Genomic DNA, 25,213 nt, shown 5'->3' on the forward strand with positions numbered 1-25,213 from the left:
TCCAATGAGAAGGAAGTTGACCTGTAACAAGATAGTTTACAATATCCGCATACCAAGGTAATTGAGAAATAGTTAGAAGTTGTTCATCAGGGAAAGACTCGTTCATTGGCAAAGGATCCACTGTGGACTCTAAGACAAGTCTAGACAAATGGTCGGCTACCACATTTTCGGAACCCTTTTTATCCCGAATTTCAATATCGAATTCTTGTAGCAAGAGAATCCACCGAATCAATCGAGGTTTAGCGTCTTTTTTGAAAGAAGATATTTCAATACTGCATGATCTGAGAACACTATAACCTTTGACCCTATGAGATACGACCTGAATTTGTCTAGAGCAAATACCACCGCCAACAATTCTTTTTCAGTGGTAGAGTAGTTGAGCTATGCATCATTTAGAGTCCTACTGGCATAATAAATGACATGAGGCATTTTGTTCAATCTTTGTCCTAGGATGGCTCTAACAGCATAATCCGAAGCATCACACATAAGCTCAAAAGGTAAACTCCAATCAGGTGGTTGCATTTGGAGCAGAAGTCAGTAAATGCTTCAACTTATCAAAAGCTTGCCGACACTCATCATTAAGGACAAAAGCAACATCTTTAGCTAGTAAATTGCATAAGGGTCGAGAAATTTTGCTAAAATCCTTAATGAATCTCCTGTAGAATCCCGCATGCCCTAAGAATGATCTAATCTCCTTAACCGTTCTGGGTGGAGGAAGACTAGAAATTAAATCAATCTTGGCTTTATCAACTTCAATGCCTTTACTTGAAATAACATGCCCGAGTACAATCCCTTTTTGAACCATAAAATGACACTTTTCCCAATTCAATACCAGGTTCATTTTTTCACATCTTTCCAAGACAAGAGATAGATGGTATAAACATTCATCAAATGAAGATCCAAAAATTGAAAAATCATCCATGAAAATCTCAAGGAAACGCTCAACCATGTCTGAAAAAATACTCATCATGCATCGTTGGAAGGTTGCAGGCGCATTACACAACCCAAATGGCATACGCCGATAGGCATATGTGCCAAAGGGACATGTAAATGTGGTTTTCTCTTGATCCTCAGGAGCAATGGGAATCTGATTATACCCGGAATAACCATCCAGGAAACAATAATAGCTGTGCCCTGCCAATCTCTCAAGCATCTGATCTATGAAAGGAAGAGGAAAGTGATCCTTCCTTGTGACCAGGTTCAGTTTACGGTAATCAATACAAACTCGCCAACCCGTAGTCATGCGAGTTGGCACTAACTCATTATCCTCATTCTTTTTCACCGTAATCCCAGACTTTTTGGGAACAACTTGAACTGGGCTGACCCATGTGCTATCCGAAATGGGGTAAATGATACCAACATCTAACAATTTTAGCACCTCAGCCCGAACGACCTCTTTCATGTTAGGGTTAAGCCTCCTTTGCATTTCACGCGATGTTTTTGCATTTTCTTCAAGATGAATACGATGCATACACACCGTGGGGCTTATTCCCTTTATGTCCGCTATTGTCCACCCAATAGCTGCCTTATGTTCTCTAAGAACATTAAGCAACTTACCCTCCTGTTCTTTATCAAGGTTAGCAGCTATGATGACAGGCAGGGTTTCAGAAGGTCCTAAAAATGCATACTTGAGAGTTTCAGGTAATTGTTTAAGGTCGACTTCGGGTGGTTTCTCAATAGACGGGACCAGTTTAGACTCAGAAGGTGGAAGAGGTTCCACTCTAGCTTTCCATTTTGTTGTATTCATTTCTGGATTAGAGTCAAGCAATGCATTGACTTCTTGGATGGAACTTTCTATGTCAAAATCTACGCCAAAATGTGCTAAACAAGTCTCAAGAGCGTCATCGGAAGATTCAAGGAAAGAGTCATGCACTAGACTCTCAATCATGTTCACTTCAAATATATCATCCGAGTCTGACATTTGTTGTCCAGCATTGAAAACATTGAGTTTAATCTTCATGTTACCAAAGGAGAGCTTCATAACTCCATTCCTGCAATTTAAGATTGCATTAGATGTGGCCAAGAATGGACGTCCTAAGATAACCGGGATTTGACTTGTAGGATTCTGGACAGGCTGAGTATCTAGAACGATGAAATCCACTGGAAAATAAAACTTATCAACCTGGATTAGCACATCTTCAATAATACCACGGGGCACCTTGATAGATCTATCAGCTAGTTGTAATGTTATTTTAGTTGGTTTCAGCTCACCAAGTCCTAGCTGCTCATAGACCGAATATGGTAACAAATTAACACTGGCCCCTAAATCAAGCAACGCTTTCTGAACCTTATGCTCTCCTATGACACAAGAAATGGTAGGAGCTCCTGGATCCCTAAATTTAGGAGGGGTGTTGTGTTGAATCATGGAGCTGAGTTGCTCCGCAAGGAAGACCTTCTTATGAACATTCATCTTACGCTTTTGAGTGCATAAATCTTTAAGGAACTTAGCGTAAGCAGGAACTTGCTTGATAGCATCAAGCAACGGAATGTTGATTTGCACTTGCTTAAACATGTCCAATATCTCATTAAAGTTGTTTCCTTTCTTAACCGGTGCCAGACGTTGAGGAAAAGGTGCTTTAGGCACACAAGATGGCACATGAGTGGTTCCTGGAGAGTCAGAGTGCTTTTGGGCTTTCGATGCATTAGTATGTCTCTCCGCTTCATTTTGATCTTCTGATTTGGAATTTGATTCTTCCCTAGGCATCTCTACTTTGTTCTCGATCTGTTTACCGGACCTAAGGGTAATGATTGATTTGGCTTGCTCATGATATTGTTCTTGGTTTGAATTAGAGCCAATCTCATACTGTCCTTTTGGATTTACCACAGGTTGACTAGGGAACTTGCCCTTCTCTCTCTCACTCAATGTGGCAGCAAGTTGACCCAACTGTACTTCCAGCTTAGCAATGGATTGCGCATTTGCATGTAAACTCTGCTGGTTAGCTAGTAAAGTATGTTGGGTGTCTTTTTGAAATTGAAGTGAACTCTGCATAAAAAGATTGAGTGTATCCTCAAGAGATGGTTTCCTAGATTGTGGAGGTACTTGTTGATACTACGCAAACTACTGAGGTTGTTGACTGCCAACTTGGGGGTATGGTTGCCTTGGAGAATTTTCAGATGGTCCTCCTTGTTGTGGTCCTTTTGCCCAAGAAAAATTTGGATGCTGAGCCCACCCTGGATTGTAGGTGTCTGAGTAAGGATCATTCCCAGGTCTCCGAAAGGTGTTCATAGCATGTACTTGTTCAGAGAGAAATTCTGGAAATGCTGCACTAGATGGACAAGACTGCATAGGATGGGCGGGACTGGAACATATGGCACATGACTCAGTTTGAGTTGTTTGTGGAGGTCCATTATTCATCATCAAAGCATCCACTTTCTTTGTCAGGCTATCAATCTTAGCATAAAGATCTGGCGTGACTCCTACCTCATATATACCACCTTTCTTCTGTGGTTGGGGACTTCTTTCACCTCTATTTGAGTAGTCCCATTGCTGGGAATTTTCACACAAGGTTTCAAAGAAATTCCACGCTTCGACATCACTTTTGGTCATGAATGACCCTCCACTGGTGGCATTAACCATGCGATGGTTTTGGGGTGTCAGACTGTCATAGAAGTATTGAACCTGTTGCCACTTTTCAAAACCATGGTGTGGACATTTAAGAAGTAAGTCCTTCCATCTTTCCCAGCATTCATGAAAGTGCTCACCCTCTTTTTGTGTGAAATTCGTAATTTCTCTACGGAGAGCATTAGTTTTGTGAACCGGGAAGAACTTGTTTAAGAACTTCTTAGACAGTTGGTCCCATGTAGTGATAGACCCAACTCCTAGAGAATTCAACCATGCTTTCGCCTTATCCTTCAAAGAAAAAGGAAAAAGGCGCAAACGGATCGAATCGTCTGAAAAGTTTTGAAACTTAAAGGTGGAGCAAATGTCTAAGAATTCTTTCACATGATGATATGGATCCTCCTTATCTAAACCATAAAAGGAGGGCAACAATTGTATGACCCCAGGTTTAAGTTCAAAGTGTGCTGCCGTGGTGGTAGGCAACACTATACATGAAGGCGCATTGAATTGGACAGGAGCTGAATAATCTCTAAGAGCTTTAGTTCCATTCTCTTCCGCCATTTCAAATAGGATGTTTCTAAATCTTCTACGAAAGGTTCTTTCTATTTCAGGATCAAAAGGTGCTAGTTCTATGTTCAGAGATCTACGTCCTAGCATAAACTATGTTATCAATATAAGAAAGAAAACTAAACTAAGATGCAACCTAAGATGAATAGAACTAAAAATAAAAGTTATGAATTCCTAAAAACAAGAGAAAGCTATGTAAACGAGAATTGGAATGAAAAACCCGGAAAAGGAGATGATGAATGTCTGAAGATTTGAGAGCTCCTCCTTTTGAAGACAATCTTATTTAGCAGCTTCCTTCCTCAATTCTTGTAGACATAACAAAAATAAATTGAATTTCCTAAAATAATGCTAAAAAAATCCTAAGCAACGGTTAATTTCTAAAAAAGAAAGTTTCTAATCTTAGAAATAAAAGCTAAGTTAGTTTCTAAAAAGGGAAAAATTTTCTAAAACTAGAAAATAAAAAGTTACTTGAAAAAAGAATCAAAATCTAAAAATAGAAAATTTCTATAAAAAAAAAGCCTAGAAATAGAAAATTTCTATAAAAAAAAATTAAAACCCTAATTCTAAAAATAGAAATTAAAAAAAATAGAGAATTTAGAAAGAGATTACCAAATTAGCAGTTTATGTCAGGACCCTACAAAACAGGAAATAGGTTAGTTTCTAAAAAAATTTTAACCTAAAGTTAGTAAAAACCAAGACTATGAATTATGATAAGAGAGAATCCTAAATCCAATTGGACCGAAAGTCCCCGGGGCGCCAAAAACTTATTGTTTTATTTAAACCAATCTGATTTAAATGATTTTAAACTCGCAAATATACGAATCAAATGTAAATATGGTATGTATTACGAGATCGTTCCCACGAGGACTGGTTGTCACAATTCAATATTAAAGACTCTTCTTAACTAATCCAACAAATATTTGAGATAGTAATTAAGTAAACTAAACAAAAATCAATAGAAAAATAACCGAGAGCAATAAGAAAAATTCAATCAAGGAGAAGACTAGGACTTTCGAATCCACCCCTAATTATCATAAACCTTGTTCTACCTGTTGATTCACCCTAATTCAGATTGATATCAAAATAAATAAAGCGCACTCTATGTCCTTGGTCGGGCACACAGAATGTATAATTCCTTAAAGCATATGGATCACATCTTTCCATCCATGGTCAGGCATGGAGAGATGTAGATTCCTGTTTCTTCCTCTATAGGAACCTGTTCATGGTCAGACACAAGCACCTAGAATAATATTCCAAACAACATCCATAACTAGACTTTGGTTGAGCTCTTAGAATGGAGAAGTACAAAACTTTCAATTAAGCACACTAGAGAAAGAAACAAATCAATTAAATCAAAATGAAATCAACACATAACCAGGGTTATTCAAATTAGGGGCTTCATCTCAGCCCTAGCTAAGAACTTAGAAACTCATAGATTCAACTGGAAAGAAGGAAAAACATAGTTGATAAAAATACATCCCTTTTCAATCTCTCCCTTCTCTCTTTCTTGTTTGTTCTCAGCTCCACGTCCAGCCACAGATTCCCCTTGCTTTCTTCTCTTTTCTTCTCCAAGCTCTCCCTGGATCTGCTCTTGTTTTCTTTCTCCTTTATAGCTCTTAGGTGCGGTGGAGAGCTGTACAGCTATTTACGCAGCAACAGTGGAAGATCTTCCGCAACAGCGTGCGTACTCCCTTTCGCAGCCAAGTTCAGATGCAAAACAGCCCATCTTTCCTTGCTCAGTTTCTAAATAAATACCGTCCCTTAGGACGTTTCCGAGTTCTCTACATGATGGACGGATCAGATCTTTCATCTGATCAAGTATGGTGGGCCACAACTGCTTGGAAGTCCTCTTTTCGCGGACGTGCGTAAGCCTTCGCACATCCAACGCTGCAATGCTCGGTGGGCCCCACATAAGCGTTTTCGGGGAAATCCACCCCGTCCATTGGATGCACGATGAAATTTCGGTCGAGCATGGACGGTTTTCACCATTTGTTGATGTGGCCCACGGAGTTTTAAACCTACCGTCCATTCTACTTTTGAACGGTTGAAAACCGATCTCTACTGCCATCTGAAATACCGCCACCTAGGCGATGGTAATATGGGCCATTGTGGTCTAATAGATGGTCCAGATTAGACGTACAAATCGTGATGGTGGCCCACAACAGGGTTCCGCAAGCCCCTGTTTCCGTTTTTACGAAGCTGGTAACAGCAGTTTCCTTTTTTCAAAATTTTATGACACCATGCACACGTGCGAAGTGCAAAGTGCGCTAACTAGCGCCACTACTGCCACACTGTCCACGCCCGTGCCCATGCCTATGCCCGAGCCCGAGCCTGAGCGTGCACGTGTGTATATTCCAATGCTATATACTGGAACATGCAACCCGAGCATCTTAATCTCTAAAGCACCAAGTAAGAATACTACACACACCTCCACATATAAGCCCCAATTATTCTCCTTTCATTTCCGATGTGGGACAAAAGCATATACCACACTTTTCATTTTGAAATTTCTAAAAAGCATTTTGGCAGCAAAATGAAAATCCCAAAATTTTTGAATATTTTGAATTTTTTTTCAAAAACCACAAATTTCAACAATCCTCAACTGTTTTTTTTTTTTTTTTAAAAATAATAGAAAATATCTGCAAAAGATAAATGACAGTTATTATGCATAGATAAAAATATCTTATGATTTGAATATTTCTTTAGTGCAAGTATTTTAAAGTTTTGTCAAAATTTCTAGTTGCCCCAGCATTGAACCAGTTATTTCTAAATGACATAACTAAAAATACTACACACATAATAGTTTCTGCATTATGTGAGTTTCTTTATATTACTCGTTTAATACTTTTAATGGCCATGTGCTTATCCTGTTTCATGAACGATTCCAAGATAATTCTAACTCTCATGAGAAACGGCACCACTTCTACGTTCATATAGGTGAAATCCTTCCAGTGTTTCCATTTAAAACACTTGACCTGTTTGACTGGACTTCATTGAGAGTTTAATACTCATTCCTCTTTTATAACAGCCAGCACTATCATCCTGTATGAGGTTATTAATTTATTTAGTACTGAAACTTTTCACTTATCAGTGAATTGTTGTTGCTCATTAAACTCAATATTTAAAGATTTTCTAATTTAGGGTTGGATTTCTTTCACTGGTGAAACTTTGAGTAAAAGTTTCAACCTCATCCCTCTACATATTGTCCTTACTACCTCTCTCGTTAGAGATTTAGTGAAAGGATCAACCAAGTTATTACTTGACTTTACATATAAGATTATAATGATTCCATCTTGAATCAATTGCCTTACATAGTCATGTCTCAAACTTATGTGTCTGGACTTCCCATTATAGGTACCGCTATAGGCTCTTGCTAGAGTGGCTCCACTATCACAATGAAGTGGAACAACTAGTATAGGCTTCACATAAAATGAGATTTTTAATAAAAGATCCATTAACCACTCAGCCTCTTTGCCTGTAGCAGTTAAAGCTATGAACTCAGATTCCATAGTTGAATGCATTATGAAAGTTTGTTTCTTAGATCCCCAAGATACAGCTGCACCTCCTACGGTGAATATCCATCATTTAGTGGACTTGTTGTCCCCTACACTCGATATCCAACTTGCATCGGTATATCCTTCTAATACTGCTGAAAATTCTGAGTAAAATAGCCCTAGTTCTTTGGTTTCTTTAAGATAATCTAGAACTCTACTTACTGCTTTCAAGTGTTCAACACTTGGATTACTCGTAAACCTACTTAGTTTACTCAGAGCATATGATATATCTGATCTTGTGCATTGCATTGCATACATAAGACTGCCTATAGCACTAGCATACTCTAGTTGTGCAACTGCTCTTCCACTATTTTCTTTTAACTTGATACTTGGATCAAACGGGGTCTTTGCCTCTTTAATTTTCAAGTGATTAAACTTGTTTATTATTTTCTCAATATAATGAGATTGACATAATACAAAACTCCCACTATGTTTTTTAACTTTAATACCTAATATGGTATCTACTTGTCCAAGATCCTTCATTTTGAAAACTGAAGAGAGAAACTTTTTGGTTTCAGTTATACCTTCCATTTTATTACTGATTATTAACATATCATTTACATACAAGCAAATGATTACAATATAATCAATACACACTTTTAAATATATACATTTATCAGCAATATTATTTTCAAAACCATAAGACAAGACTTTAGAATCAAATTTATCATGCCATTATTTTGGTGTTTGCTTTAATCCATACAAAGACTTAACAAGTCTACACACTTTTCTTTCATTTCTTAGTAGAACAAATCCATCTGGTTGTTCCATGTAAACCTCCTCATTGAGATCACCATTCAAGAATGCTGTCTTCACGTCCATTTAATGGATATGAAGATGATGTATGGATGTTAGAGCAAATAAGATCATAATCGATGTTATTCGAGCTACTAGTGAATAAGTGTCAAAATAATCGATTCTTTCTTTTTGTAAGAAACCCTTAGCAACTAACCTTGCCTTTAAGGTTTGAATTATATCATCTGTATGATATTTTTTCTTAAATACCCACTTACAACATATTGGTTTAGAACTTGGAGGTAGATCTACCAATTCCCATGTTTGGTTAGATAATATGGAATCCATTTCATCATTAATGACTTTTTCCAAAAAGCAGAGTCTCTTGAAGACATAGCTTCCCTAAAGATTTTAGATTCATCTTCTATAGTCAAAACCATAGATATTTTCCTAATCACCTTCTCTCTATTACCCTCAACTAGATGAAAAGAGAGTCGCTAAGAGTCTATTTGATCAGGATCAAGACTCTTTTCTACTCTTGCTCTTTGACTTCTACGAGGTTCACTAGGAGTTTTCTCGTCTATTTGTGTTTTTTTTTATAATTTTATTAGGAGATTGAATCTCAACATTCTTTTTCTTTGTAAATACAGAATTTTCAAAGAACTCTACATCTCTATACTTTATGATTACATTGGAGGCTAAGTCTAGAAGTCCATAGGCTTTACTATGTTGTGCATATCCTAGAAGGACGCTCTTGATAGCTCTTAGTCCTAATTTAGTTTTTTTAGGTTCTGGAGTTCTGCAGTATGCAAGACACCCACATACTCTAAGATACCCTATGTTTGGTTTTCTTCTTTTCCATATTTCGTATGGAGAGGTCTTGGTTTTCTTAGATGAAATTCAGTTTAAAACATGACATGCAGCTAACAATGCTTCTCCCCATAGGTTTAATGGCAACTGTGCTTGTATTAATATTGAGTTGACAATTTCTACTAATGTCCTATTTTTCTCTCTGTTACACCATTTTGTTGTGGTGTATAAGGTGTTGTGTACTGATGTATTATGGCGTGTTCTTCACAATAGTTAGAAAATTCATTAGAGAAATATTCTCATCCTCAATCACTATGAAGGATTTTAATATTTTTATCTAATTGATTTTCTACTTCAGATTTATAAATCTTGAATGCATTAAATGCTTCATCTTTCGATTTTAACAGATATATATATATATATATATACATATCTTGAACAATCATCTATAAACGTTATGAAGTACCTTTTACCTCAACGGGTAAGAACGCCATTTAGTTCACATATGTCATATGTACTAGGTCTAATATTTGAGATGATCTCTCAACGTTAGAGAATGATTTCTTGATTATTTTAGACCGTATGCATACTTCACATTAATCTTTGTCACTATTATTGTATGATATTAGGTTGTTCTTAACTATGAGCTTTATGGTACTGTAGCTAATATGGGCTAGTTTACCATGCTATAGCGTTACAGACTCAATCATGTAAGCAGAAGAATTCTTTTCATTTAAAGAAAGCTTGATCATCCCATTACAAGCATAACCCTTACCCACAAAGTTTTCATTTTTAGACAAGATTAGCTTGCCTGATTCTAACACAACTATAATCCTAGGTTTGTTTAAGAGATCCCCTGAGACAAAATTCCTCCTTATGTCTGGGACATGTAATACGTTAGTCAGGATTACCTTATTTCCAGAGGTAAAGAGTAATTCCACGGTTCATTTGCTTGCAACTTTCGATCGTCCTTCATTTTCCATATGAACCTCTTGACTATTGGTCTCATCTTCATAGGTTTTGAAGGCAGAATGATCATTGCATATAAGGACTGTGGCACCTATATCATACCACCAACCAGGAATTTTCTCTTAAACTAGGTTTACTTCTGCGACCATGGTTACAATTTCATCGTTTACTGCATTAGCCTCTTTCTTAGGCTTTTTTCGGTCATTACAGACTCGGGCGAAATGACCGGTCTTACCACAGACATAACAAGCTCTCTTAGGTTTGCCGTTTTTCTTCTTTTGGATTTTCTTGAATTTTCCTTGATCTTTGTTAGGTTTAAGGGAATCATCCTTCTTATAAGAATTATTTTGGGATGGCCTTTCTACTGCGTTCACCTTAGGTGAGGATGCACCATTAGCGTCATCCTTTGTGTCTCGGTTACGGGATTCTTCTTCAATTCGAAGATGCTTTTGGATTTGTTAAAGGGTGAATTCTTTGGATTTATGCAGTAGTTTCTTCCTGTAGTCTTTCCAGCTCGGAAGTAATTTTACGATTACAACTCCGACTTGAAAGGATTTAGGAAGATCAATCTTTATGGCTTTTATTTTGTTTACAATAAGCTGCAGTTCTTCGATTTGGACAAGCAACGGTAGATTGTCTACCATCGTGAAGTTGAAATACCTAGCAATTAGAAATTTCTGTGTACCTTCCTCTTCAGCCTTATACTTGTATTCCAGCGCGCTCCAAATTTCTTTCGCTGATGTGGTCCTCGTGTATAAATCATACAACTGATCAGAGAGAGCATTGAGGATTTAGTTACGACACAACAGTTTATCTTCTTGTCGCTTGATCCTAGCAGCAACCTATTCACGTATAAAATACGCTGTCCTTAAAGCATAATTCGCCCCCTTATCAACTGCTGATGGGTTACAGGCGAATTGCTTACAGGATAAGACAAGCCTTATCTGGATCCAACGTGCAGCAATCACGATAGGTCCACTATAGAACAGTTTTAACGGAGCAGATCTCTTCTGTCAGACTTAGACGGTAGAGATGTTCAAAGTATTCTATAATGGAGATTTGGATTGTATCTGATTTGATGGGAGAGATGGTGTGTTGAGATGATGAAATTGGACTGAAATAGTCCAGTTTATATAGGCATCAGGTAGTGGACTGTTGCTAGACGGCTATCAATGGTTTAGAACGTTTGGATTACGTTTCTGACCGTTGATCATTAACTCTAGCCGTTTCTGGTCGTCGGATCAAAGGATCTGACCGTTAGATCATCATGGTTCGTCCGTTTTCGGACCGTTTGACTTTCAAGGCAGAGAGCCATTTTCAGAAACTGCTAAACGTTCGGATTTATGATCTGACCGTTTTCAGTCTTCTATAAAACTTAGATCTCTTCTGGTAGACTCAGACGGTAGAGATGTTCACAGTATTCTGTACGTCATCTAGCGCTACTACAGCTACATTGCCTCACTGCCCATGCCCACGCCCGTGCCCAAGCCCGAGCGCGCACGCGTGCGTGCGTTCCAGTGCGTTAACTCGAGTATCACCTCCTCCAAAAACTCCAAGTAAAAATACTCTTCACAAAATCTCATATAAACCACACAACTTTTCTTTACATTTCCGATGTGGGACAAAGCACACACACCTCACTTTTTAATTCAAAATTTTCAAAAAACGTTTTGGCAGGAAAATTTTGAAATTTTGAAAAATTCGAATTTTCTTTTTATTTTTAAAAACCACTAATTTTCAACAATTACCACTTCACCGGAGAGGGTTATGCCCAAACAACTAGATCAAACATATCTTAGGATGGCATACTTAGACCATGTCAAGACCGTTTATTTGAGAAATCATATATTAAATGTGTTATTAGTCCAAAATCAACAGTCCTAATTAAAGGCATACGAATGGATACAAAAAGACGTATCAAAATTTTTTTCATTCAATGAGAAAAAAGGTCCATTCATTAGGTGGTTGAGATGGTCCAATCAAAACTATTTATTATTAGTGGCCAATCAATAATGGGTCCACAGAATGCATACTCCTGGTTATCTTTCACTCGCTGCTTGTATGGTACATGATCTGTAGGCACGAAAAATGCCATACCTCAGATTAGTTCGCTTGTTTCACTGTTCGTAATGTACATATGGGCCCAAGCCATAGCTCAAGAATCATGGGCAATACCTTGCCGTCCCATCAATGGTATGCAGACCTTCCTGGTGGACCTACCACCGTTGGTCCACAAAAAGTACGCTGATTGGGAAGTCCTAGCCATAGGAGAAAAAAAAAAAAAAAAAAAAGGCATTTCCCTTCGACGGTGGACCATCGTCTATTTTCTTTTCAACTTTTAATTTGAAGCCAGGAGTGTGTCTTTATAACCTTTCTATCGCATGGGCCATGCATGTATGGACCTACCATGTCGACGAGGGCTGTCAATGGGACAGGCTCGGGTCAGGCCTGCATCAGCTTGAGCCTATCGCATTTAAATTTTGGGCCAGAAATTTAGGCTCGACCCTCAACCCAACTTGAAAGTTAAACCCACCCCGGCCCAACACATGGGCATGGAGTAGGACTCGCGCCAGGTCTTAAATAGTAACTAATTTTTACACCCAAAATAGGCCAGGCCCAACCCAAGTGCTTAAACCCAAACCTGAAAATAGCGGTGCACTCGGCCTAACATGCTGGCCCAGACCAATGACAGCACTTATATCTTGACTGAAAATTAGCACTGTCGTTGGGCTACCCACTCTGATTGACCTTTATGACTAGGGGTGGCGATGGATCAGGTTGTCGACCTGTGGATCAACTGGTCCAGCCCACCTTTGAGGTGGGTTGCACTCGGGCTAAAAATGTAATAGATTAAGCTTGGGTGGAAACCTCTCCAATCCAACCGACCTATAAAGGTTATCAATGGGTTGGGCAAAGTGATCCCATCTGAATAAAAACCTGAAACAAAGGAAAAAATCAAGGCATAGATGATATATTTATAGTGATTGGGTTGAGCTGTGCATACCCTTAGCATGGATCCTAGAAAAAATGGTGTACATTTCTCCTATCTATTACGTAGGATGGAAATAGGCCAAGCCCAGTTCAGCCCAAATCAACTCGGGCCCAATCAAGATGCAACCCTTCACTATCTATTACTTAGTAAAGATATGCTTTATATATATATATATATATATATATATATATATATATATATATATATATATATATATATATATATATATATATATATGGGAAAACGTTCTACGCAGTCGAGCTCATGGGAACTTCCCATGAGGTCGAGTGTGTGTGTGTGTGTGTGTGTGTGTGTGTGTGTGTGTGTGTGTAGGGCTGAAAGTTGGGTGGGTTGGGTTGGATCGGGTCGGGTTGGTGCTCAACCCTAGCCTAACCCAAAGTTCCTATACCTCAACCCTAACCCAACCCAACCCAACCTTGGGTTAGAAATTCTCAACCCAAGCCTAACCCAAGTGGGCTCGGCCAGGTTGGGTGGGTTGGTCAGGCGGATATATGCTAATATTTGCATTATTACATTAGTTTATTATATTTCAATACACTTCTTAATTTTTGTATCTTTGATTTTATTAACTATATATGTAGTTATTTATGGTAAAGAACTTTAATTTTTCTAAACAAACAAGCTAAAATATAGGACTACTCCTATAAAGGTTGTGTTATGTAGTACGAACTCCATTTGAGAGAGAGAGAAATCTGGCATATCTTGTTAGATTGAATCATTGGAAATAGCTTGGACCAATGAGAGCTGATGGCACTTAAATTTCCTATGCCTTCAACATAGATGATCCACACTCAATTACAATTTATAACTTACATATTGATTAGGTTCGAGTTGGGTTGGGTAACTCGAGACCTCAACCTAAGCCTGACCCAACTTTTATCGGGTTAGTGTTTATATAGCCCAAGCTCAAGACCAAACCTGGTACATCCTGCCCGAGCCCAATCCAATGTCAGGTCGGTCATGGGTTGAACCCACTCGGTTCAACCCAACTTTCAGCCCTAAATATATATATATATATATATATATATATATATATATATATATATATATATATATATATATATATATATATATGGAAATGTTGCTATGAGGTTGACCTCATGGGAACTTCCCATGAGGTCAAGCTGTGTGGGACCCACTGTGATGTGCATAGAACATCTACCCCATTAGTTAGATGCACCATTCCATGTTGTGCCACATCCTTAAAAATCAATTCAATCCATGACTTGAGTGGGCTACACCACATACAACAATTGAGAGGAATTACCCTCTCATTAAAACATTTATATCATTTATTGGGCCCACCTAGATGTGGTTCACAAATCCAGACCATCCATTGTATCAATGGACGGTGTTCACCAGTCTCTACTTTTTAAATCGCTCCAAAGTCTTTTATGGTCCACATAATCCTCAACATGGAATTTACATTTAGTATATATCTTTTTTTAAAATGGTTTTTAATAAGCTACATCATACTAGAAATAATGTTCATGTAATGTACATCTGGTCCACCAAGCGGCTAACCCTATGTTAGGCCAAAGGCCCAAAAATCAACCCCATCAATCTAGGTGTACAACACAAGATTGTAAACAATGTATATGACTATGCTCATTCTCTAAACTGTTTTCTTGGTGTGTCCCAATTGAATCATTGATGGGTCTGATTGTGGACCTAGACCTAATTTTTGGATTGACATCTAATAGTTGGAGTGAATTTGGTATAATCTTCACAGCAGGGCCCTGTAAATATTAAGTGTGGTATCTCTCTCTTAAATGTTTCTTTTATTATGGCTCACCTGAATCATAGGTCAACTTGATTTTCTTTTTCTTTTTTTTCTTTTTTTCTTTTTTGAATCCCGAATGTGGGATTACATATCTAACCGTCGGAGTGGCTCTCACATATATATCACGTGGCCATCATAAAAAATCAAGGGTGATAGTCTGTAAAATTTCCTTTAATACACACACACACACGGGCATCATAAAAATTCAAGGGTTATAGTCCTGTAAAATTTCCTATATATATATATAATATGTAATCTCTACTTTTTAATAGTTGGGAGAGGCACCGGCTCTTCATTTTTTAAGGGGACTATCATGATGTGCATGTGCAATTCAATCCAATGATTAGATGTGTTAATCCCAGGTTAGGTCCAACAAAAAAAGAAGCTAACTTGTGATTTAGGTGGGCCACGTAAAAGAAAACACTTCGGAGAGAGATGTCCACCCTTAATTTTTACAAGGCTCACCTAAATGATTATATGAAATCCACTCCAATCATTAGATGGCATACCAAAATTTAAGTGTTGGGCCTGCAAATCAGTATAATCAGTGATTTAGGTTGGCTATATCAAAGGAAATAATTTGGAGAGAGTAAGTGTTGCCATGTACACTGTTTCCAATTGTGTGGTCCGCCTAAATCACAGTTGGAGCTGGGTTTTGGGCCCAGGGCCTAAAAGAGGATAAAGTACCTGGCGGTTTGTGTGGATTCACATAAATATCACTGTGGGGCCACCTCAGTCGCCAACCCATTTGCTTGCACACATGCCGACTGTACTCCGGGAATAATTAGCTTATTGAAAACCTTTTTAAAAAAGGGTACTGGAATATAAATTCTATATTCAATACTATATTCAAAACATTTTTTTCCCATGAGGTCGAGCGGTGGGGGCCCCACCGTGATGTGTGTCAAACATCTAACAATCAATCAGATGCACCATTCCATGGTGGGCAAAGGGCTTAAAAATCAAGTCAATCTATGACTTGGTTGGGCCACACCACATACAACAGTTGAGAGGGGTTACCCTCCCATTAAAACATTCATAATCATTTATTGGGCCCACCTAGATATGGTTCACAAATCCAGACCATCCATTGTGTGTGTCCCACTTAGATGAGGAATCATAAAAAGTTTCAGCCACATCCAAAACTCATGTGGGGCCCACCAAGTACTTTTATATGTTTTATCCATGTCTTCACATGGTTTTATGTGGTATGGCCCACCTGAGTTCCATATACAGCTGATTTTTGGAATATCTGATGAACTAAAGGGCACCCATAAAATGGACGGTGTTGATTTCTGACACACATCAGTGAGGCCCACACAGCTCGACCTCACAGTACCATTTCCCACGCGCACAGATACATACAACCTGCGCACCATTTCTCACTTTTGAGAACTAGCGTGATATGAGAGTAAGAGGCTCAACTTTTACCCTGATTGAATACTTTGGTGTGCCATAAAAAAAAAGAGGCAAATCTAGAGAGGAAACTGTTTCATCTTGCCATGGCCCACCAAAGTTTTGAATTAGGGTAAAAGTTGAGCCGAGGGGTTTCATGGCTGCATCAGGTGGACGGTTCATATCTTACACTCACATCACGATTTATGAGTTCTCAAAAAGTTCTCATGAGCTTTCCTTTATATATAAACATTTATGGCTTTTAATGGTCAAGGCTATCATCAGCAGGGGCTTTTAAGAGGCAGGGCCAAGTGCAAGTCTAAGTTTGCATCTAAACGGTTTAGTTCGTGGGCCTACAATTGAGGGCCATGCCGAGACCACGGGGCTGAAATCAGCCAAGACCCAGCTCATGTAAGTTAAGTAGCCGATATCAATTAGACAACGTAAATCAGGAGACCCATTTTGTATTGGGTATGTCTGATTAATCGCATTCGCTAGATGAACCTTTTCCTTCATTTTTTTTTCCAACAGGCTGGGGCTGGGTTGACTTGGGTCATGCTTTTGAACTGTTTGGGTCAGCCCTTTTGCTAGGCCCAAGCCCAGTCCATTGACAGCCATTCAAGGGTTGACAGGTTGACGGACCTGATTTAAAGAGTCAATCAATCCGCTGCACACATGCTAGCCTGGCAAGTTTGTGTAAGATCTAGACAATTCATCAGACGGGCTCTCCCAGAAAATGACCTAGCCCAAAAATCAAGCTGCTCCGCTCATCAAGTGGGCCATTCGTGCAAAAAAATAAAATAAAATCAATCTACATTCAGCACATGAGCGGTCCATCAGATGAGTGGACCATCCTGATTTGTGGGACCCCAGAAATCAAAGGACACGTAGTACTAGGTTTTGCACGTGTATCAGGAATTGCCTCATAAATCTAACCTCGTGGAAAGATTGAGTGAGCCATGATACCGAGATACGGAATCATGGGTGTGGCGTGGGTCTAGCCATTGAGAAGTTGAGTGAAATAATAAAGTAAAAAGATTTACGAGAAGCGACTGAGAATGCCTTTTTCTTTTCTTTTGAGACGAAAAATGAGATCTAATCATCACCTCTCTCTCTCTCCCTCCCTCCCTTTCCTTCCTTCTCTGACGATTTTGTGCAGTAGGCACGGCTGGAGATTGCATAGAAAGGAGATATCACTCCTTGTTGGCATCAATAACATAATATAATCATGACTTGCATGGCCTGACACTCATCACTCAAACCCTATACCATTCTTTTTATTTCTAAATTGTTATCCATTTGCTTTAACGAGGCTGATTCCTCTACTTGTTCTCTGATGCAATAAGCCCATTTGTGGGCCCATCATGTATGTGGCAATCTAACCTGTGGAGAAGGGTTGCCCTACTATAAAAGCTAGACACCCAAAAATAGGGGTGGGAATGGATTAGAGTGAAGCTGGAGTCCCCTAAGGTCTGGCTTGGGCTCAGCCCTAGCTCTAATAAGGTTACAAAGAACTTGGCCTTGAGCCTGGCCCTAGTAGGTTGGGTAGGTCCAAGCAAGGGCAGCCTTTCTAAGAAAAGAGTTAAATGATCAAAAGGTTAAAATAGCCCAATTAATCTTAGGATATTTTTTGGGCTGCCTCTTCTATCCATAATAAAACCCTGCATATAAATGGTTTTAATCATTAGAACATGACTTCAAATCCAAGGATCTTAAAATGTACTTGAACATTGAATGTGAACTGCTCGCTTGCTTGCTAGTGTCTTTAAACAATTTGTCCTTTCCATACAACAATAGCCCACTTAATGATTCAGGCGATGTGGACTGGTGTCTGGGTTTGGCCTAGGATTCGAGCTTGGGTGCAGTCCTCAGGCTAAGTTAGGGCTCAATCGCTGGGCCTACACAACTAGACAGCCTGAGCAGGCCGGGCAACCCGGCCCATTGCACCCCTACTTGAAGACTAGGCAGATCTACTGGGCCACCTTGGAGGTTTTTGGGTGGTTGCCCATTGTTTTGTATGGTGTGGCCTACACGCCGATGGGGTGAATTTGGGTCATCCCACCATATGTATAACTTGAAAAAAGAAAAAGAAAAAGCTTTATTACAAGGGCTTACAGATGAACCGGCCTCCTGCTTTAACTTGGATCATGTGTGTACACGTATCCATAAAGCACACGTGAAGAGCATCTGAGGTGTACCTCATGTGGGTCCCATTGCATTGGTACATTGGTACATTGTCATAGAAATCAGGCCAGTCTAATCGTCAGGTGAGGTACTATTACATAGTAACTCAGATGGCTAATCTAGATAGATAAAATATTTTAACGGTAATCAAACTGGGCCCCACTTGATAGATGGATTGGATCTCTCACCATAGTTCTAAAAACGAATGTATTGGCTGGATGTACTTATTAGGAAGTGCGGGGTGCCAAAGATTTAGTCGATTCAATATTTAATTGAATGCTGGTGACCATGCACTAAAATGATTGATTAAGATTGGATTAGGAAATTCAGCTATCAGACCAGTGATCAGACAATTTACAAAAAGATAGGATTGAGTCTTTCCTAATGAATTCTTTTTGATGGATTCATTTTGCCTTGTATTTAAAGACTTTTCTTTTTCACCACTGCCACCTGTCAACGTATTTCTCAAAAGACCGTATATGAACAAATAAATAAAAGAAGGCTAAAACAATGCTGATTTTTATTAACATGCAGATGTGGCTCATTACAATTGATAGAATAAAAAATAATTAGACCGTTCGTAAGAATAGTTGATCCGGGCAGATGATTAGTAGGATGCGACTAGAATGTTGATAGCCCGAGTAGGAACTTAGTTGATGAGGATTTAACGACTTAGGGTTGTGGATGTTTATGTTAATCCTACTGTACTGTAGGAATAATGCTAGACAATAGCTATCGATGTTAAGACTAGACTATACTAAGATAAATGTAAAGATAAATGTAAAAAATACATTGATTGTATTTGGCATGGGTGTCAAGCTCTTCATCATGCACTCCTTTTATATGTTGTCGAGGTCGCAATACCCTTGTTACGTCTTCTTGTTGGTCCAGGATCATTCACATCAATGGCTTACATTTTGAATAGGGAAATTTCTGTAAATTTGGAACCATTGATTTATAGATCTTCACTTTTACATAAATGGTCTCCTATAAGATCTTGGGGACACTACTGCATCTAGATTTGGGCTCAATTAGAGCTATGTCCACCCTTTGTCTCGGATCTCACATTGATCAGGCCATTGTTGCATATGAACGACCCAATCAATGCTGTCTCCACCCTTCTACGATCTTATTCCCTTCTGATTATGGAACTAGTTGGATTGGATCCACCAGATCTTGATCTCCCATTCTCTTGATTTCGATCAATGCACGGATATGAGCCTGATATATTAGCGTCAACCCTCTCTTGATTTGGGTCTGTGTTACCAATTCACTCGGATATTGATATGATCATCAGAGGTTCAAAATTTTTGTGATGTAGGGGTGCACATGAAATCGGTAGAATCGGTAAACTGGATCGGAAATGACCAGACGCACAGTTTGGTCTGCTTATAAAGTGTATAGGTTCCAGTTCCGGTTCTGAAAATCAAAGAATTGGCTAGTTCGGTTCGATTCTCGGTTTGGGGTTTTGTAGAACCGAACCGGTTCGTGAACCAGACCTTAGAATCGAACTTGGAACCGAACCCCTTGGTTAATAAATAATTAAATATTATTAAAAAAAATATTAAAAAAAGATCATTCATTAAATGGATCACAACACGAATAGACATTGGTAATATATTTTGGGAACATGAAAGGGTCATAAAAACAAACCATGACATGATTACTCTCTATGAAATTTTTTAATAGAGGAGCTTGGGTTGGATTATAAAAAAAACATGCAATTGAGCTAGATTATAAAAATAGACCATGCAATTAGGATGGATTATAAAAGGCCCAGAACCGTAGAACTGAATTGCAATCGAAATGGTTTTTTATAGTCCGGTTCCAATTCAGTTTTAAGGTGCGTATTAATGTGAGTGTCTTAAAAGACTGTGAAAATTTGCACTCTCTATGAGCGGCAGCCGAAGCTTAAAACTTGTCAACTATTTTATTAATAAAAAATAGCGACTTTATTTTCAATTGACCAAAGTTATTTGTAATAGAATGTGTATCACATAAAGTTTCTATAATGGCTGATCTTTACTTTTTCTTTACCCTTCATTTTTATCAACTTACTTTGCAACTGATACTTCTCATGTCTGCATTAATTCCCACGATGTTGGATAATATTTCTTTAAGTATCGACTATTGATAGGATTACTGCTTTTTTGGTTGTCCATATCTTGCAGCAAATACACTCCTCTTATGTAAATTTCGCTTAACTTTCAATGATCATTCCCATGTTGAGGACCATTTATCATACTTACTATCCCTTACTCCAATTGACAATATGATTTTTCACACCAATTCTCATTCATTGAAACTTTTTCGTTTTACATTCTTATTATAGTCTTTGACAACTTTTAGCTTATGAACCTTTACTGTATCCATAGCCTACAATTAGACGATGTCCAACTCTTCCAACTCTATAAGTATGGCCTCGATAAAATCTTCGGGATTAGTTTGTTCTAATAAGATATCCTTAAGGAAGAAATGTCAACTTTTATGAGAAATACAGTATCATGTCTATATGTCAAGGAAAATGACTTCATCCCTGTATTAGTTCTTTGTGAAGTTTTATAAGTCCACAATTCTTTGGATAATGTTATGTGCCATGATTGTATGTTATCTTTTACCATTCATTTAATAATGTTCTTAAAGATCTCATTGGTTAACTCGGCCTGTCCATTGGCATAAGCATAGTACGGTGTAGAATATATGAACTTAAACTTGTAAGCGGCGCATATTCATCTTTTAGGGTTGTTAGATTTAGATTTTAGAAGTCTATACAGTCCCTCAGTTTTTCGTTCTTCTTGATTATTAGGATTATATTGGAGATTTAATTGGCATACCTGATTGGCTTAATAAATTTGTCCTTTAGTAGTCTCTCAATTTTTTTTTAAAAATCTTGAGGATAACCTCAAGAGTAATCCTTCTTAGGGGGCTACTTAGATCCTACGAAACGCGTTGGTCCATAATCCACATGAAATCAGATTGCTACCCACTTTATATCGTACTGACTTACTCAATACTCACCTTATGTACTGAGTACACTCAGTTGGGCCCATCGTCAGTGTATTATCTTATCCACTTCGTTCATCCTTTTTTTTCAGATCATTTTAATGGTTGAGATAAAAAATGAGGTATATATAAATCTTAAGTGGATCATACCATAGGGAATAATGATTTCCACCGTTGAAACCTTTCTGTGGCCTATATGTATGTTTTTTTTCATCAAACCTGTTCATAATATCATAAAGATATTGATTAACTGAAAACACAAATATCAGATTGATACAAAACTTCTGTGGTCCCCAAGAAATTATCAATGGTAGATGTTCAATTCACACTGTTTCCGGTGGTGTGGTCGATTTGAGCTTTTTAAAAATTTTCAGTTTTAGGCTAACGATAAAAACTTATCTTTTAAAATGTATGGATGGAGTAGATGTAATCATATACAACACAAGAGGCCCACGGTCAAGTGTCATACCCAAATGGCTTCATTCATGTGGACGTCACTCAAATAGACAGCAGTGGAAGCGGTTTACCCGATGGTGAAGTCGAAGCAGGTTACAGCAAACTCACCCACGGGATTGCCAAATCCTACCTTTTGACAGACGGTATTGGCGGGAGACCTGAAGTTCATTATCCCGGGTTGAAATATCGTCTTCAAATATGATTGGACGGTGGATATGGTAGGCCGACGAATGCAATCCCAGCTACTCCTACTTAACGCAGGTGGCCAAACGGGCCCTAAAGGGCTTAAAACCCTCATTATTCAAAAGGTAATGTTAAACTAAATCTTGATCTAATCCTTAAGCTTAGGATCAAGGACACCATGCTCAAGTTTCAAAGTTTGGAGTGACAAAGTTCATCAAAGTTTTCCTAGTATTCATATTCTTAAATTGTCCATTAAAATTATTGGGCTTATCGCTGTGAATGATATACTGTGCCAAAGTATTTTGTCATGTTCACTTGTCCTAAGCAATCATAAAACATGTAGCCTCATGGCTTGTGCCTTTAGTTGCTTTTTTCAATACATCAGTAGAAAGGTAATAAATGTTTTATTCAAAGAGAAATAATCTTATCTTACACTTCCATGTGCCAAATTTTATGTCGTCTAATATTTTTTCAACCTTGTTTAGATCCTTAATTATGTTTTTCGAATTTATTTTCATAAATCCTTAATAATTTGATAAAATTTTAATAGATAAATTCATGATTTTAATGTATTCACCACATAAAAGGTGAACCTTTCGTAGGTGGAATGATATCAAATCAACAATTTTAATTTGCAATATAAGAAATCAAGATGGATTTCCTTGATACATAACTATTAAGTCTTAATCAGATTAAATCCCAACATTAGTTGATAATAATCATATGTAATGCATGTACAACATAACTAAATAATAAACTAAGTCTTATTAAATCTTTCCTCAAATCACCTAAAAACTAAAAGAAAAATATCATAATTTGTAAGATACGTCAAATGATCTCAAATCAATAATTCTAATTTATAAACGTATTCCTTAATAAATTTATTAATATTGTATAAAATCTAAATTGATCCATGATCTCTAAACTCCACTAATTTGGATAGTTCAGAAGGGTATCGATGCTATTTATTGCACTAAATAATAAACGTGATAAGAGTTGTGTTAATTCATTACAGAGTTATACCAATTAAATTCATGTTAAAGACATATACATTCCTCATCAACTATAGGTTTATTATACACAATTTGAGGCCATTATTAGATTTCTACACCCATTTAATCTCAATCGTTCCTTAAGGTACACAATCTAATTCCAAACTAGAAAATACAAAGGGTCCGGATTCACCTATCGATGAGATCAATTTCATGATCTGATGCTGGACATTAAAATATTCTATATCAAAAATATTTGAACATGATTCTCATAAAACAAAATCACACCTATCTATTTATCTGTTAAATATTCAGATTTGACTATCGATAAGTCTGATAAACAATCTTGATCTACATCAGGATTTTGGGTTATTAGGGTGTATTTAGATTCGTGTATAGTATTGTATTGCGATGTAATACTATACAACACGTATACTCCGGACATTGTACACTGTATTCATGAGTATTATCATAGATCAGAACAATGTTTAGTATGGAGTGACCTTGGATATTTATTTAGCGGATATATCCAATTTAGTGTTTGTTCAAGGAACGGACTCCCTAGTGCGAAAAGTCTGTAACACAGACCACATGTGTTGGTTGCTATGGACCACGGATTGGCTACTAAAACTTGACACCACCCAATGGATGGTGTCAAATGCTCTGGGGGCACCAACACGATGTATGTCTTTCATCCAAACTGTTTAGGATGCAGTGCGTAATAAATCTACATCGTAGATATTATGGCCGATAGTGTGAAGAAACAATACCACCTGTTCCTCTAAGCTACATCTCTTTGAATCTGAAAGTAAATTTTTATCTCTAATTAGAAAGCACAATTTGAAGAGCTTATCCCGACTCATTCTTAGCTATGCTAGACACTCAGCATCACTTTTCTTAATGATTCCATTTATGAATCTATTCCTCTCTATATTACCACCTTTAGGCGTAGCCTTTATACAATAATGTCGATAATATTCGGCAGCTCGCATGACACACGCAGACGCTGCAATCGTCGTTAATGCAGCTGCTTATTCGTTTTCATTCCATTCACTACTGGAGGACTGATCATAGCTAGATTCGCCACTATCAGACCCCATAAGACAGAAGGGTCTGTCACTTGTTATTCTTTTCAAGATTTTTTATTTATTAGTGCAAATGACAGTATAACATAATTAATACAGAATAGAATTCAGGTACACAGAAGATGAGTTGATTTCAATGTATATGGATTCTTCAGACGAAATCAAATATGCAAATTATATTTAACAGTTTAACATATTACAGTTAGGTCTCAGATATAACACATGATACATCTCCAATGAACATTTTCAAATACTACTATATCGAGCAATCATCTGAGTACAGAGTTAAAATGATAAAGGTATATTTATCAAATATAGTATATAAAATGTGATATTATCCGTTGGTCCTTCAGAGATATATCATAGGAAATGAACATCTCCAAATAATACAGTGGATACAATCAATACGGAGTTTCAGCGGAAGATGTATCCTATCAGCCATATGTGAAAATGAGATCTATGCAATTTAAATCATGTAAGAAAGAAGATAGAATATTACCTTCGACAATAAAATACCCTCTGGATATTATAGACGCAGCCCAGAAAATTTTCAGAACTTAGTTCTATCTTCTCTGTTACATTTCATGGAAGAATATAGAAGACAAGTGTCTTTTATAAGCAACTAAGAAATGAAGTTAATTTCGGTTGGTGGAGTTCATCTACTCACACCTTTATGACATGCACAAGTCATGTCGAAGGTGTCAGGAGGTGAATCCATCTCCGGGATACTCTTCTGATACACAGTTTAAAAATAAAGATTTCCTTCTAAAGAATACTGTCTCTCAAGTGTATTGCATACTTTCGATTCTTTCTAGGGTATAGGAAAGAACTGTCACCACAGCCCTAATCGACTGCTCCAATAACAGAAGATGCATGGAGAGAATGTATATCCAGAAGACATAAAATGCATGCTGTCATGTAAAAA

General features: G+C 37.7%; 1 non-coding gene across 1 annotated transcript; it reads left to right on the forward strand.

Annotated features, from left to right (window-relative positions):
- The first annotated feature begins 3,635 nt into the window (after nucleotides 1–3,635).
- LOC131238143 (small nucleolar RNA R71) lies at nucleotides 3,636–3,742 on the forward strand. Its single transcript, XR_009167555.1, has one exon. It is a non-coding gene; the product is annotated as a small nucleolar RNA R71 (small nucleolar RNA).
- The last annotated feature ends 21,471 nt before the right edge of the window (nucleotides 3,743–25,213 follow it).

Source organism: Magnolia sinica, chromosome 2, assembly GCF_029962835.1.
Source record: "Magnolia sinica isolate HGM2019 chromosome 2, MsV1, whole genome shotgun sequence".
NCBI lineage: Eukaryota > Viridiplantae > Streptophyta > Magnoliopsida > Magnoliales > Magnoliaceae > Magnolia > Magnolia sinica.